Consider the following 16659-nt stretch of genomic DNA (forward strand, 5'->3'; position numbering starts at 1 on the left):
AGCACACTTGGCTTGTGAATGTTGTTGAGCCTGAAATTCACACTCAACACTTCAAAAGTATCACAGCAAGCCTGTTGAACTTTCCAGGGAAGAAGCTCAGAAATTCTAATACCCACTAGGCTCCACTCACAAATGAAAATGTTCCCACAAATCCTCTGCTGAAGGAGTCAGCAAGAATAATTAGAACAATAGAGATGATACCCGTTGAAATCAAACCGACTTCTCTCCAAAGGTTTTCATTAAATGCAGAGGGAACAGCACTTGGTGGCGTGCCAGAAGGCACGAGTGGAATCCTTTCCTAGCTATTTGCTAGCTAGTGTAGAGCATGGGGGAGACAGCTGACTTCCCGGAGCCTGCTTCCTTATTTGTCAAACAGAAGATGAGGGTAGAAAACCACAAAGCCAAAGGGAGGTGTTTTGGCTTGAGCATAAATAATGCAAGCATATATAATTCACTTTTTAAATGTTTGCTGCCCACTGTTCTTTTCTCCTTCTGCAAAGTATGCTATGTGAGAGCAGGACTGGGTAGGTGAGTGTTTGCTGATATTTTGCCAAGTGCTTAGAACCCTCTGGCACTCAGGAAATGTGGAGGCGTATTTGTTGAATGGACAGAAGAACCAAAACAGGGCACAGGATGGCCAAACAAATATCTGAACCAATCAGGAAAATCTTTCCTTTGCCCTGGTACATAACAGAGCCAGCTAAGAGAGAGCTAAGGGGTGGGGTCTCATGGCCAATGCTTCACCTGGGGTGAAAATGTCCTCCCAGTGACTCCTTGCATGGAGGCTGCCGAGCTTTGTTGGGTGGGTGTAAAACAGAGTGACAGCCGAAGCATTTGGGGTCCCACTCTGCCCAGAGCTCTGCTTCTGCACCTGCTTTCCCCTGAGCCTTCAACGCCCTCTGCCTCCTCATCTCGACTCAGCCTAGGAAATACAGGTCAGCCCCCAAGGCCAGCTTAAACCTTGCTTGCCTGCCCCTCCCTGGTTCTCACAGTCAAGGGTCTATGTCCCTCTCCTCCGGAAGCAATGTGACTAGCAGCTCACACCGGCAGGCTGTAGGGGACAGTCCTAGGCAACCAGGATGGCTGTGTACCCCTAGCAGGTGCTCCCTATGGGACCAGAACTCACATTTCTTTGGCTCTCCAGCATCTAGTTGAGACCTGAAAGAGTGACAGGTTAAAGTGGAACCATACACGTGAGCATTGCAGCGTGTAGTGGGCTGGGCTCTCTTCTTTTTTAACTTCTGGAAGATGAGCTCTGCATATCCCAGAAGAAAATGAGAAATATCAGGAGGAACCAATCCTATGACGAACAGAACGTCTTTCCATGCTTGCCCAACATGATGGTAAACGCTTCGGGGCACAGCCTTAAAATGGGCAAATACAGAGCTGGCTCTCAGTCTTCTGTTTCTTGCTGCTCAGGGTGGTCCATGGACCACTAGCCACGGCCCCAAGAACCTGAGATGCAGAACCGTGGGGCCCCAGCCTGGGACTACTGGATCAGAATCTGCATTTTAAGAAAATCTCCAGGCATGGGTGTGTGGCACAGAGGTGAACCTCGCTTAGGGCATCCACAACCCATAACAGAGAGCCTAGCATCAAGCTCCGGCTCTGCTGGCAAGTCCAGGTTCCCGCTAGTGCAACACCCTGGGAGGAGGCAGATGATGGCTCAAGAACTTGGGTCCCTGCCACCCATGTGGGAACCCCAGATGCAGCTCCAGTGTCTCGGCTTTGCCTTGGCCCCCGCTGTAGATATTTGGGGAGTGAACCAGTGGGTGAAAGTTTCATCTCTCTCCGCCCCCTCCACCCTACCTTCTAAATATATACCAAAAAATTTTTTAAAAAGATTTATTTTGGCCAGCGCCGCGGCTCAATAGGCTAATCCTCTGCCTAGCGGCGCCGGCACACCGGGTTCCAGTCCTGGTCGGGGCGCCGGATTCTGTCCCGGTTGCCCCTCTTCCAGGCCAGCTCTCTTCTGTGGCCAAGGAGTGCAGTGGAGGATGGCCCAAGTACTTGGGCCCTGCACCCCGTGGGAGACCGGGATAGGCACCTGGCTCCTGCCTTTGGATCAGCGCGGTGCGCAGGCCGCAGCACGCCAACCGCGGCGGCCATTGGAGGGTGAACCAACGGCAAAGGAAGACCTTTCTCTCTGTCTCTCTCTCTCACTGTCCACTCTGCCTGTTAAAAAAAAAAAGATTTATTTTATTTATTTGAAAGACAGAGTTACAGAGAGAGGTAGGGAGGCAGAGAGAGGGGTCTTCCATCAGCTGGTTCACTCCCCAGATGACCACAATGGCTGGAACTGCGCTGATCCGAAGCCAGGAGCCAGGAGCTTCTTCTAGGTCTCCCATGGGTACAGGGGCGCAAGGACTTGGGCCATCTTCTACTGCTTTCTCAGGCCACAGCAGAGAGCTGGATTGGAAGAGGAGCAGCCGGGACTAGAACTGGCACCCATATGGGATGCTGGCACTGCAGGCCAGGGCTTTAACCCGCTGCGCCACAGCACTGGCCTCCAAACATTTTTTTTTTAAAGATCCCCAGCTGATTCCTACCCACAGTGAAGCTTGAGAATCACTGCTTTATAGTGGTCAGAAACACCCGTGGTGGGCCACACAACTACAGTTTGCCAGCCTTACCCCTGCAAATGTTGATTACTCAGGTTTACAGGTAGTGCCAAGGCACCTGTTTTGAGGAAACACCGCAGGTAGTTTGGATTTGTAGTAAACACTGAGAGCTGCTAGAAGTCTGTCATTTTTCTGTTGCATGTGTTTCTCAAAATGTGGTGTTTGGACCATCTGTATCTGCTGCTTGCAAAAAAGCATAGGTTACAGGTAATCCCTGGGCATCTGGAATCCGAATCCTGGAGGTGAGGTGAGGCCCTGGAATGGGTGTTTTTCAATAAACTTTGTGGGGGATTCTTAGATCTCTCCACGTTTCTGAATCTTTGCCCTGTGAGAAGAAACAAGGGAGAAGGCACAGTGTGAGTGTTCCTGTGGATAGTGCACACCTACTATTCCTTCACCACTCCCGACAGCCTCCCTGTCTAACATCACTTTTCTGAGAACCAGCCGCTGTCATTTTCAGTCCACGTGGCTTAGATATGACTGGCCCTGCTCCTTCTAGAAATGAGCATTTAACCTGGGCCCGAACAACTAGAGGACCCCTTCCCCCGCCCAGAGCGAAGGGGTCAAGATTGGACACGACTTAGAAGTTTGCCAATGAGATCAGTGCTGTTTCTTGGATTACTGGGGGAGGAAGACTGTACCTCAGGAAGTCCCAGGCTGTGGAATGTGAGTCCTGGGCTGCTGCTCGTCATCTTTGCCATCATCTGGGGGACACTACAGCACAGAAGAAAGCTGAGGCAGAAGGCAGGAGGGGTGGAGAGGTTGGGTATCCTGGCCATCATGAAACGATGAGGAGTTACACTGATGCAGTGCTTAAAATAAAACATTAGGAATTACATGAGAAATAAATTCAGTGGTCAAATAGTTTATGAGACACTGCATTAAACAAATTTCGACAAAATTCACCTCTCAGGACTTCTCAGATTCTTGAAGGTACCAAACCACACTGTGAGTTTCTAAGATACAGCATCTAACAGACAAGAATTCTGAATGGCATGGTGGTATGACCCTTGGGAAAAGGCATGGGGGGAGTGGTGGCTGGGTTAAATAGTTTTTGAAATATTTCCAACAAAGTATTTTATTTCATGCTTCCAGCAGTTTTTGAGGAGAGCACTATTGGTCCAGAGGATGAAATTAAAGCTAGACTGAATTGCCCAAGGCTGCCCAGCCAGCCAGCCAGCGGCTGACCCAGATCCACAAGGGTCCATGGCAGAGCAGGATGATGGATACCTGGCACCTCTAAGCCCCAGCACTGTGGGCTTTCTGATGCTTGCCTCTATCACCTGACATGGCATTTCCCAGAATGCAAATGGTTGGTCTGTGAGAACAGAGCAAGATTACAGTGAATTATACAAATGTTAATTCGTGCAAGACATAGACCAAATAAGCTTGCGGCCCCTCTCTTGCAAGTGGTTCTTCAAGAACTCTTTGCAGAAGACATGATTTCCTCCTTTTCATGGCTGAGTAATATTCCAGTTCCTATCATCTGCTGTGTTTTCTAATCTATTCACCCACCAACATGCACCTCAGTTGGTTTCGTATTTTAGCTGTCAAGAATAGCTTTGGAACTGGAGGGGAGTACGAAGAGTGAAATAAGCTTGGCACAGAAAGATGAACACTGCATGTTCTCACTCATTTGTGGAAGCTAAGAAAGCTGATCACACAGAAATAGAGAACAGGACACAGGCCACTAGATGCTGGTAGGAATGAGGCAAGATGGCAGAAATTGTATAGTGGGTATCAAAATACAGTTTGATGCTGTATAGCACAGTAAGGCAACTGATATCTACAACAGTAAACTCTCCATTTCAAAACAACTAGAGAAGAGTTTAAAAGTTCCCAACAATACAAGGAGTTTCAAAAAGTTTGTGGGAAATGGAATTAAAATCTGAATTTGTTTGGGGCCAGCATCGTGGCACAGTGTGGACTAAGCCACCACCTACAACTCCAGCATCCCATATCAGATTAAAGTCCTGGCTGCTCCGCTTCTGATCCAGCTCCATGCTAATGCACTTTGGAAAGCAGCAGAAAACGGCCCAGATGCTAGAGTCTGAACCTTTATTCCCAATCAAAGCCACATGAGATTATAGAAGTTTTGGTACACAGGCTTGGAGAAGCCCCTTCCTCTGGATAATATTAATCCCGTCCCCTGGTGCCTCCAGCCTTCTGCTGCAAGGCCAGTACTATCAGATAGCTCAGGGAGTAGTTTCACAGGTCACGTTTTGGAACTTTCGTCCAACTCAAAATGGAACCTCTTTCCCCTTTGCATTGCCACTCATCGGGTCTTGGAAACCTGAATGTCTTCCATATTATCTCAGCCTTGAATCAGAAATGCAACAGACATTTGCAGAGTGTTTCATCATTGACAAAGTGAGTTCACACCTATTATGTTGTCTCACAGATTCACACAATATTTCTAACGACTCCTCCCCTCCCTTCCCCTCCCCCACCCCATACCATGCCCAGGAGGCAGGATCTGCAAGCCCTTTAATCCTCAAACACTCTTGTGGTTGAGAAGAAGGGGTGTGTGGCATATTTCCATCAGGTACAGGCATTTAACAAAGGATACCTTCCTTTTTCTTTTTTTAAAAGATTTATTTGTTTATTCTTTTGAAAGGCAGAGCTTCAGAGAGGCAGAGGCAGAGAGAGAGAGAGAGAGAGAGAGATCTTCCATCCGATGGTTCACTCCCCAAATGGCCACTATGGCCAGAGCTGGGTCGATCTGAAGTCAGCATCCAGGAGCTTTCTCTGGATCTCCCATGCAGGTACAGGGGCCCAAGGACCTGGGCCATCTTCTACTGCTTTCCCAGGCCATAGCAGAGAGCTGGATCAGAAGTGGAGCAGCCAGAACTCGAACTGGCACCCATATAGGATGCCAGCACTGCAGGCAGGCTTTACCCGCTACACCACAGTGCTGGCCCCACTGGCACACCTTCTAAGCCCAGTACAGTAATATCATTTCTTTGGAAAGAGTGCTTTGTACAAGCTCTCTGTTACGGGGCAGTCCTGGATTAAATCCTTTTCCCCCTGTTTTCTCACCATGGGCTACATTTTTGTGCTAAAAATATAGCTAGCATAAATTTCATCACTTTGAGCTTTAGCCTACTTTTGTAAATCTAATTTGGAATTCAACATCTCTGCCTCTCAGCTCTCTGAATCAAGAAGCAGATACAGGCTCTGCGACAAATTTAGCAATTTAGTTCAACCAACATTTATTGAGTGTCCTTGAATGCGAAGCAAATTGTGAAGCTCCGTGGCCTTTGCCAGGTGGGCCAATGACCTGAGTCAATGACATAGCTGTGCTGGAGCCCAGCCAAGGGCGGCAGCCTTCACCGTGGTTCAGGGAGGTGACATACAACCTAACCTACAGGAAAACTTCAGGCTGTGTCACTACAGGTCTTCCTTTTTGCTGGGCCATGCACACGGAGGATCACAGAAATCTTTTTTATTTTAATTGTGAAACATTCCAGCTAAAAACGTCCTCATGGCTGGCATGTTTAATTGAGCTCCTGAGAGGCTGTGTCTCAGAGACTTGGGGATGAATCACCCGCAGTCCCATCGGTCTCACCAAGAACCCATTGATGTTTCATAAATCCAAGTCGGTACAAATCTAATTGAGTTACCATGCTGAATTAGCTCACATCTAAATGGCATTCATGTCTACAAATGGAATAATTAGAGTCTAGAAAATGGGATATATCAAGTGGCATCCCAAGTGACAACACAGAGGCGTTTGTATTCATTCAATCAACCGCTTAAAAAGAGGCAGGGAGGGGGGAGCCACTGTAAGACTTGACATAGGCAGGATGATTAGCCGTGGTATTTGAGCTTTCAGTTTCTCTCATTTTTTTAATATTTATATTTACCTCCAAGAGGCCCCTTTATTCATTCTTCAGATATAAGAAAGGAAAATGTTGGGCCCGAAGTTATTTTGGACCACCTGGTTTACAAATTAAAAAAAAATTTAAAAGGAGGAAGGGGTAGTCCATTTAAGCCTATGGTTCTGTTTGTTTTCATCCATTGGGAATGGCTCCCTTGGTTCATTGCTTTTTTAAAATTTATTTAAGTTATACAAGTTTCCTATATTTCATATATACAGATTTAGGAACACAATGGGGTTTTCCCTCCCTCCCACCACATTGCAGCCCTCCTCCCTCCCGGATTCCCATTCTTAATTTTTGTGATGATCTATTATCAGTTTACTTAGTGATTATATAGTTAGTCCTACTCTAAGTAGAGGAGTTTGGCAAATAGTATGAAGAGAAAGAAAACAAAGTAACATAAAGCAAAACTAAACAAAAGGCTGTTCCTCCCTGGAAGAGACAAGGACTACAAACAGAGCTCGTTCCTCTTGAGCTGCTTCTGTGATTTTATGCTTCTGCATTTGCTTCTAAACACACCAGCCAAGATTAATTCATACTTTATTGGGCAGGTGGGTTTGGCTGTGAATGACAGACCATACTTTATCTGCAAAGGACGGAAGTACCTAATCAGAAAAAAAATCAAGCCGATATCCTCATCCAGAAAGGATCTCATTAAATGGTTTATTTCCAAGTTAGTTTAGGTGTGAACTTCTAAGATATCTTAATGTAACTCTCTCTCAATTAATAGTTCTACTCAGCAAATATTAGAGAACAGGAAGAAGGCATCTTGACGAGGCAGGCTAATAGGCCCCTTCTAATTCACACTGTAGTCTCCCACCTAATTTACATACTTAGTTTATTTATTACCCCAATTAAGTTTTGCAAATAGTTTGCAATGAGGTGCCCATGACCTCATAACTCACAATTACTCTTGGGATCTCCAGGCCATGTGGCACATTTTGAATACTACTGCAATATCTTCCAGGAAAGGACTGTACCGAGGACGTGATGGATGGTGACGTGAGCACCTTGTCCGTGAGAGGCAGGATTGGAAAGCTGTCTTCGTTCCACTACCTGGAGTCTGGCTCACAATCCGGAGTGTTTGGATTGGGGTTAGCAGCAGTCCCTGTGACCCTGGGTTTTCTCGTCACTGGAGCTCCCTATATCTGCAGATCTCATGGCCGCAGGTGGAGCTGTTCCATACTTGTAGTCTGTACTTGCTCTCCGGCTAGTCCTTGCAGTGCACCGGGGAGAACGGTATTATCTGATGGGACCTGAGACCTGTCTCCGATCCTATTCCCGCCCATCAGATTTCTCTAATTGGTCCATGAAAAAGTGGAACTGAGCAAATATTAACAGTACTGTACTATTATCAATTTCTCAGTTTTGACAAACTGGGATGTGGTAAGATGCTAGCAATAGGGGAAGCTGCGTGAGACATGGACAAGAACCCCCTGTTCTATCTTTGCAACTTTTCTGTAAATATAAAATGAATTCAGGATAAAAAAAGGTTTTTAAAAGTCTTTGTAATCGGGGCCGGCGCCGTGGCTCACTAGGCTAATCCTCCGCCTTGTGGCGCCGGCACACCGGGTTCTAGTCCCAGTTGGGGCACCGGATTCTGTCCCGGTTGCCCCTCTTCCAGGCCAGCTCTCTGCTGTGGCCAGGGAGTGCAGTGGAGGATGGCCCAAGTGCTTGGGCCCTGCACCCCATGGGAGACCAGGAGAAGCACCTGGCTCCTGTCATTGGATTAGCGCGGTGCAACAGCCGCAGTGCGCCGGCAAAAAGGAAGACCTTTCTCTCTCACTGTCCACTCTGCCTGTCAAAAAAAAAAAAAAAAAAAAAAAAAAAAAAAAAAACAACTTTGTAATCACCAAAGTAAGCAGTATCTTTATAAGAGTGTCCCTTTTAAAGTCCATTCAAGAGTAGACCAGCAGGCAGCCAGGTGGAGTGCGGTGAAAGGGGCGGTATATGTAAACAGGAGGGAGTTGGAGAAGGGCCAAGGCTGGGCCAGCCAGGAACCCCAAAAAAGGCCTTTTTTCTCTTCATCACCCAATTTCCTAAGTAACTGGCATTGTTGTTAATAATGTACCAATTTAAGGGCTTGATAAGGAACAAATATGAAAATAATGATTGGGGCCAGTGCTGTGGCACAGCAGGTTAAAGCCCTGGCCTGAAGCACTGGCATCCCATATGGGTGCTGGTTCTAGTCCTGGCTGCTCCACTTCTGATCCAGCTCTCTGCTATGGCCTGGGAAAACCGTAGAAAATGGCCAAGTCCTTGAGCCCCTGCTCCCGCTTGGGAGACCCAGAAGAAGCTCCTGGATCCTGGCTTTGGCTCTGCACAGCTCCAGCCGTTGTGGCCATTTGAGGGGTGAAACGGCAGGTGGAAGACCTCTCTCTCTCTCTCTAGCTCTATCTCTCTCTCTCTGTAACTGTGTCTTTCAAATAATAAATAAAATAAATCTTTGAAAAAAGAAAATAATGATTATGTTTTAGGAAGCTAAAGTGTAAATACTTTCAGTAAACACCTCTTGTGGTGAGGAGTGTCGATGGTAAAACAGAACTGGGATGTGAACAAAATGATATAGGAATCATTGAAAGAAAGACCTGGAAGAATCACTGGAGCTGATTAGTCCCATTTACCCTTACAAATGATACTTCTGCATTTTACAGGACAGGAAAGCCAAGTGACTCATCCGAAGGTCACATTATCAGTCAGAAGCAGAAGCCCCATCTGCTGATTCCCAAGCAGTGCTCTTTCCATTGCACTCTAGTGTTTCCTGGTGTTATGTTTAAGATCAGCCCAAACACAGGGCTGATGTTGTGGCATAGCCAGCAAAGCCTCTGCCTGCAACACCAGCACCGCATGTGGGCACCAGTTTGGGTCCCAGCTGCTCCACCTCTGATCCAGCTCCCTGCTCATAATGCATCTGGGAAAGCAGTAGAAGATGGCCCAAGTTCTTGGAACCCTGGACCCATGTGCAAGACCCAGAGGAAGCTCTTGGCTCCTGGTTTCGGCCTGGTCCAGCCCTGGCCATTAAGGAGTGAACCAGCATTTGGAAGATCTCTCTCTCTCTGTCTCTGTCTCTTTCTGAACTCTGTCTTTCAAATAATTAAATAAATCATTATTTTAAAAAATCAGCCCAAACACAGAGCAAGCAAAATAATCCACTGAGAGTTTTCTTTCCAGGTTCAATATGAAAACCATCCCTCTCACTTCTAATAATTTATTAATAGGTGGTGAGAATTAATTTATAAACCTTACTTGTTAATAATGGTCTAATTATTAATGTGGAGGCAAATTGTTATGCAGGTACTTCAAAGAGCTCATGAAATGATGAATTGGGGTCGGTGCTGTGGCGCAGTGGGTTAAAGCCCTGGCCTGAAGCGCCGGCATCCCATATGGGTGCCGGCTCTAGTCCCAGCTGCTCCTCTTCCATTCTAGCTCTCTGCTGTGGCTTGGGAAAGCAGCACAAGGAGTTGGGCCCCTGCACCCATATGGGAGATCGGAAGAAGCTCCTGGCTCCTGGCTTCAGATCGGCACAGCTCCAGCCGTTGCAGCCATCTGGGGAGTGAACCAGTGGATGGAAGACCTGTCTCTACCTCTCTCTCTCTCTCTCCCTCTCCCCCCCCCCCCCGACTCTCCATAACTCTGCCTTTGAAATAAATAAATAAATCCTTAAAAAAGAAAGAAATGATGAGTCTATTTTGGCAATCAAATACTACATGTGGTTTTGAAATCCACATGTAGTTTTTTTATACTTTCTAAATGAACTTTTTGAAGACCCCTCCTAAAATAAACGCAATCACAGTACTGAATAGAATTCCCACAGCCTGGTGATATGTAGCTGCAAGAACCATCTCCACAGACCTGTCCTGAAACAGCTGGAACTCAACAGCTGGAAATCCAAGCTTTTCTAAGAGTGGAAATGCACCCCTGTTGCTTCCTGTACCTTAGCTGCAACACTTCCTGCACAGTTCTTCACACACAAGGTCACGGTTGTCTGTCACTGCCTTCAATTCATGTCTTACCTGGGGTTGTCTTGGAAGGAGACTCTAAACAGGACGCATCCTCCTCGGCTCCCAGCCTGATGCCTCTCACAGACGCTGCACTTAGGAATCTTGCCTGAGCATGTCTGTGTGCATGCTCTTTCATGAAACATTCCAAAAGCTCCATCCCTGAAATCACACCACATCAAAGGACAAATTAATCCATTGCACTGCAAGTTGGATGTGGACTGACTACCTGTGATAAGTTAGATCCCAAGAGAATGCTCAGAAAAGAATCTCCCCAGTTGACAAGAATTGGCACTATTAATTGTAATTATTCCCATGGTAAGTTGCCATGACTGTCATTAACTAGTTATATGTTCATCATTATGGTCTGTGGATATATCCATATATCCATATATTATAACTTATTTTTTAAAATTCTAATTCTGCTTTCCATGAACTTAATTAATTAATTTATTTATTTGAAAGACACAGAGACAGACTGACAGAGAGAAATTTGTCATACATTGGTTCACTTCCCCCAACTGCCTTTTTTTTTTTACAAATGGCTGGGCTGAAGCCAAGAGCCAGGAGCTCAACCTGGGTCTTACGCATGGGTCTCAGAGGCCCAATTACTTGAGGCATTGTCAGCTGCCTCTCAGGTTGTGCATAAGCAGAGAGCTGGAATCGGGACGTGAGTTGAGACTCGACCCCAGGCACTGGGATATGGGATTTGGTCTTCCCAAGTGGTGTCTTAACCACTAAACTAAACACCTGCAACCACATGTTGTGATTCACCTTGTGCTACTGACCTAATTTATGTTAACACCCCATATGGGCACCGGTTTGAATCCCGGCTACTCCACTTCCAATCCAGCTTTCTCCTATGACCTGGGAAAGCAGTAGAAGATGGCCCAGGTGCTTGGGCTCCTGCACCCGCATGGGAGACCCAGAACAAGCTCCTAGCTCCTGGCTCCTGGCTTCAGATTGGCGCAGCCATTGTGGCCATCTGGGGAGTGAACCAGCACATGGAACCAGACACTCTATCTTTACCTCTCTCTGTAACTCTGTCTTTCAAATAAATAAAATAAATCTTTAAAAAAAAAAGAAAAATAAAAGATATACCAGGGAAATGGAAACCAAAAGCAAGCAAGCATAGCTATCCTGATATGGAATAAAACAGACTTTAAATTAGAAACTGTAAAAAAAATAAAGAAGGACATCATATTTTGATAAAAGAAGACATAACAGTCAATATATATGCACCCAACACAAGATCACCCAGATATGTACAGAATCAAAGGGAGAGATTGACCCCAATAGAATAATAATGAGTGATTTCAACACCCTACTCTCATCAGTGGACAGATAATCCAGAAAAAAAAAATCAACAGATACATTAGAGTTGAAACATACTATGGGGCAAAGAGACCTGATATATTTTTTTAACATTTTTTTTTTTTTTTGACAGGCAGAGTTAGACAATGAGAGAAAGAGAGAGTGACAGAGAGGAAGGTCTCCCTTCCATTGGTTCACCCCCAAATGGCTGCCACAGCCAGTGTGCCGCGCTGATCCGAAGCTAGGAGCCAGGTGCAGGACCCAAGGACTTGAGCCATCCTCCGCTACCTTCCTGGGCTATAGCAGAGAGCTGGCCTGGAAGAGGAGCAACCGGGACAGAATCTGGTGCCCCAACCGGGACTAGAACCCCGGGTGCCAGCGCCGCAGGTGGAGGATTAGTCTAGTGAGCCGCAGCGCCGGCGGAGACCTGACATATATTTACAGCACATTTCACCCAACAGCTACAGAACACACATTCTTCTCATTAGCACATAGAACATTGTCTAGGACAGACCACATATTAGGCCACAAAGCAAGTCTCAGCAAATTTAAAAACACTGAACTCATACCAGGTATCTTCTCAGACTATAAAGGAATAAAACTAGAAGTCAACAGCAAGAAGAACAACAGAACACTCATAAATACTTGGAAATTAAACAATACGCTAATGAATGATCAACGGGTCATTGAAGAAAAGGGGCAACTGGGACAGAATCCGGCGCCCCGACCAGGACTAGAACCCAGTGTACCAGCACCGCAGGCAGAGGATTAGCCTATTGAGCCATGGTGCCGGCTATATCTTCTTTTTTAATATTTATTTATTTATTTGAAAGGCAGAGTTAGGCCTTTTCCAGGCCAGCTCTCTGCTGTGGCCTGCGAGTGCAGTGGAGGATGGCCCAAGTGCTTGGGCCCTGCACCCCATGGGAGACCAAGAGAAGCATCTGGCTCCTGCCATCGGATCAGCGTGGTGCGCCGGCTGCAGCATGCCGGCCGCGGCAGCCATTGGAGGGTGAACCAACAGCAAAGGAAGACCTTTGTCTCTGTCTCTCTCTCACACTGTCCACTCTGCCTGTCAAAAAAATAAAAAAAGAAGATATAAACAATCTAAAAAAAACCATGACAAAATTGAGATTTAAGCAGCAATCAGAAGTCTTCCACCAATGAAAAGTGCAGGCCCTGATGACTTTATTATTGAATTCTATGTAACGTGCAAAGAGGAAGTAACTCCAATACTCTTCAAACTATTCCAAAATATTAAACAGGATGAAATTCTGCCAAACTCTTTTTACGAGGCCAGCATTACTTTGATACCAATGCCAGACACAACATGAAAACTACAGACCTATATCCTTAATGAACATAGATGCAAAGATTCTCAATAAAATACTAGCAAATCAAATCCAAAACCACATCAAAAAGATCATACATCACAATCAAATGGGATTTATCGCAGAAATGCAAGGGTGGTTCAACATTCATGCATCAATAAATGTCATAAACCACATCAATAGAATTAAGAATAAAAATCATAAGGTCTTCTCATTAACAATATATATTAACAATATATATAATATATATAACAATATATATATTATGTATATTGTTATATATAATTATATATTGTTATATAATATAATTATATATTGTTATATAATATAATTATATATTGTTATATAATATGCATTATATAATATATAATATATAATATATAACTATATATATTAACTATATATATATTAAGGCTATATATCACAAAGCAACAGCCAATATAATACTGAATGGGAAAAAACTGAAAGTATTTCCCCTCAGATCTGGAACAAGACAAAGATGTTCACTTTAACCACTCTTATTCAATATAGTACTATAAGTTTTAGCAAGAGGAATCAGAGAGGACAAAGAAATAACGGGCATCAAAATTGGAAAAGATGAAATCAAATTCTGCATGTTTACAGATGACATGACATTGTACATGGAAAAACCCAAAAATCCCACCAAAAAAACTGTTTGAACTGATAAACCAATTCAGTAAAATTGCAGGTTACAAAATAAACACACAAAAAATGGTAGCTTTTTTGTATGCTAAGACTACACATGTAATGCTAATTCACAGAAAGAGAAATCAAGAAAGAAATTCCATTCACAACAGCCACAAAAAAAAAATCAAACATTTAGGAATAAATTTAATTAAAAAAGTGAAAGATCTCTACAATGAAAATTATCAAACGCTGATGAAAGAAATCATCGAAGATGAAAAAAATGGAAATATATTCCTTGCTCATGGATTAGAAGAATCAATATCACAAAAATGTCTATACTACCTAAAGAAATTTACAGAATCAGTGCAATCCCTATCAAAATTTTATCAGCATTCTTTACAGAGTTAGAAAAACAACCTTAAAATTCATGTGGAATCACAAAAGACCCCAAATAGCCAAAGCAATCCTGAGCAAGAAAAACTAAGCAGGAGGCATTGTAATACCTCATTTCAAAGCATACTACAAATCTATAGTAATTAAAACAGCTTTGTACTGACATAAAAACCAATACATAGACAAATGGAACAGAATAGACAGCTCAGAAATTAATCCATAGATATACAGCCAATTGATATTTTTTTTGACAGGCAAAGTTAGACAGTGAGAAAGAGACAGAGAGAAAGGTCTTCCTTCCATTCGTTCACCCCCCAAATGGCTTCACAGATCTGAAGCCAGGAGCCAGGTGCTTCCTCCTGGTCTCCCATGCAGGTGCAGGGCCCAAGCACTTGGGCCATCCTCCACTGCACTCCCGGGCAACAGCAGAGAGCTAGATTGGAAGAGAAGCAACTGGGACAGAATCTGGCGCCCCAACCGGGACTAGAACCTGGGCGCCGCAGGTGGAGGATTATCCTAGTGAGCTGCAATGCCAGCCAAGCCAATTGATTTTTGATAAAGGTACTCAGGTCATACAGTGGAGTGAGGATAATCTCAACAAATAGTGCTAGGAAAACTGGATGTATATATGTAGAAGAATGAAATTACATTCATACCTCTCACCACATACAAAAATCAACTCAAGATGGATCAAAGACCAAAATATAAGATGATGAAGTTGCTGGAAGAAAACATAGGGGAAATGCTCCAAGACATTGGTACAGGGGACAACTTCTTCGACAAGATCCCCAAAGCACAGGCAACAAAAACAAAACTAAACAGTTGGGAGTATATCAAACTCAAACACTTGTGCCCAGCAAAGGAAACAATCAATAGAATGAAGAGACATCCAACAGAATGGGAAAAAATCTTTGCAAACCACCTATCTGACAAAGGATTAATATCCTGAAAATATCAGAAACTTAAAAACTCAACAATAGGAAAACAACCAATCCAGTTGAGGAACGGGGAAAAGATTTCAATAGACAGTTCTCAAAAGAAGAAATATAAATAGCCAACAAATATATAAAAAATGCTCAACATCACTAGCCATCAGGGAAATGCAAATCAAAACCACAATGAGACATCACCTCACCCCATCAGAATGGCTAAAATCCAAAACACAGAAAGTAACAAATGCTGACAAGGATGTGGACAAAGGGGAACACTTATACACTGTGGGTGGGAACGTAAATTAGTGCAGCCATTGCGGAAAACAGTGTGGAGTTCCAGTTCAAGTCTCAGCTGCTCTGCTTCCAATCCAGCTTCTTTCTAATGAGCCTGGGAAGGCAGCAGAAAACATCCCCAGTGCTTGGGCCTGCACTGCATCACAAGCAGAAGCTTACTCGGCCACACCATGACTGCCTGCTCTTTGGCTTTTAGCTGTGCCTAACACAAACTGTAATGCACATGGCTTAATCAGACATGAAAATGTACCAGATGATGGGGAAATCCTGAGTTGGGCAGCTCCACCTGCAGCCTGGTGGTGCAGTGAGGAGTACAGGTACTTTTCATCTTTTCCCTCTGCCCACATCAACAAGTAGGCTTTGCCCTCGGTCGGGGCAGGGGGACACACTGTGGAGCAGCAGAAACTGGGACACCTCCACAGGAAGAAGTGGGTCGTTTATTCTAGAGGGTATGGTTTCTAGAAGCCCCTTCCAAACCTCTCCTCCAGCTGCATTGGTTAAAACTCAGCCATGTGCCTTCGCCTAGCTCGTCATGGGCAACAGAGATGAGATGACCAGGCCTGGTGTACTCAAGACTTACCCTTGGGCTGTGGTTCTGTTCCCTGAGGAATCAGCACCTGGATGAACTTGAGTCTGTGTTGGCAAGGAGGGGAGGAGGAAGCCACACTGCAGGCAGTCCATCATGAAGTAGACACTCCTCAGAACAACGTGGGACTCGCATCTCTAAGACTGGGCTCCACTTCTACCCCACCTGTTAGGCAGAGGCAAATAAAGCAGTGATTCCAATGCCCTACACGGTATCTTCTTAATCAGAGACAGAAAGGGACAGGAGGTAGTATACTACTGAAAGTTTTCTCATTGCTAACTTTACCTGTGAGTCACAAAAAGTGTGCCACTCATCACAAATAGAGATGACAATCAGGCGACTGCGTCTCTGGGAGGCAGAGGACCAGTTCCCACACTGTGTGACTAACCCTGGGAGTAAAGCAGACTGTCGAGGGAAGATGCAAAACTCGGTCAAGGTGATCTGAGATGCGTTTCTGAAAGGTAGATGAGGCATGGACTTAGAGTTAATAGACATCAACTTAATCAGCATCGCTGCATTTCGTTAAGAGGAAGATGGATGGGGATGGGTGTTGTGGAGCAGCAGGTTAAGCCACTGCTTGGAGTGCCTGCATCCCATGCAGGAGTACCTGGGAATGAACCCTGCCTCAACTTCCAGTCATCTTCCTTCTAGTGCAGATCCTGGG

The 16659-nt window shown here is 44.8% G+C and overlaps 1 long non-coding RNA gene across 1 annotated transcript in view; it reads right to left on the reverse strand.

Moving 5' to 3' along the window:
* Positions 1 to 2262: 2262 nt before the first annotated feature.
* LOC127483736 (uncharacterized) overlaps positions 2263 to 16659 on the reverse strand; it is a 97883-nt gene continuing 83486 nt past the window's right edge. Inside the window, exons 3-7 of the long non-coding RNA XR_007910368.2 lie at positions 16281 to 16449; positions 15990 to 16160; positions 10516 to 10662; positions 3263 to 3433; positions 2263 to 2946 (exon numbers count right to left, since the gene is read on the reverse strand). This is a non-coding gene — a long non-coding RNA (uncharacterized lncRNA). The remainder of the gene's footprint in view (positions 2947 to 3262; positions 3434 to 10515; positions 10663 to 15989; positions 16161 to 16280; positions 16450 to 16659) is intronic.

This window comes from Oryctolagus cuniculus, chromosome 12 (genome assembly GCF_964237555.1).
Source record: "Oryctolagus cuniculus chromosome 12, mOryCun1.1, whole genome shotgun sequence".
Lineage (NCBI taxonomy): Eukaryota > Metazoa > Chordata > Mammalia > Lagomorpha > Leporidae > Oryctolagus > Oryctolagus cuniculus.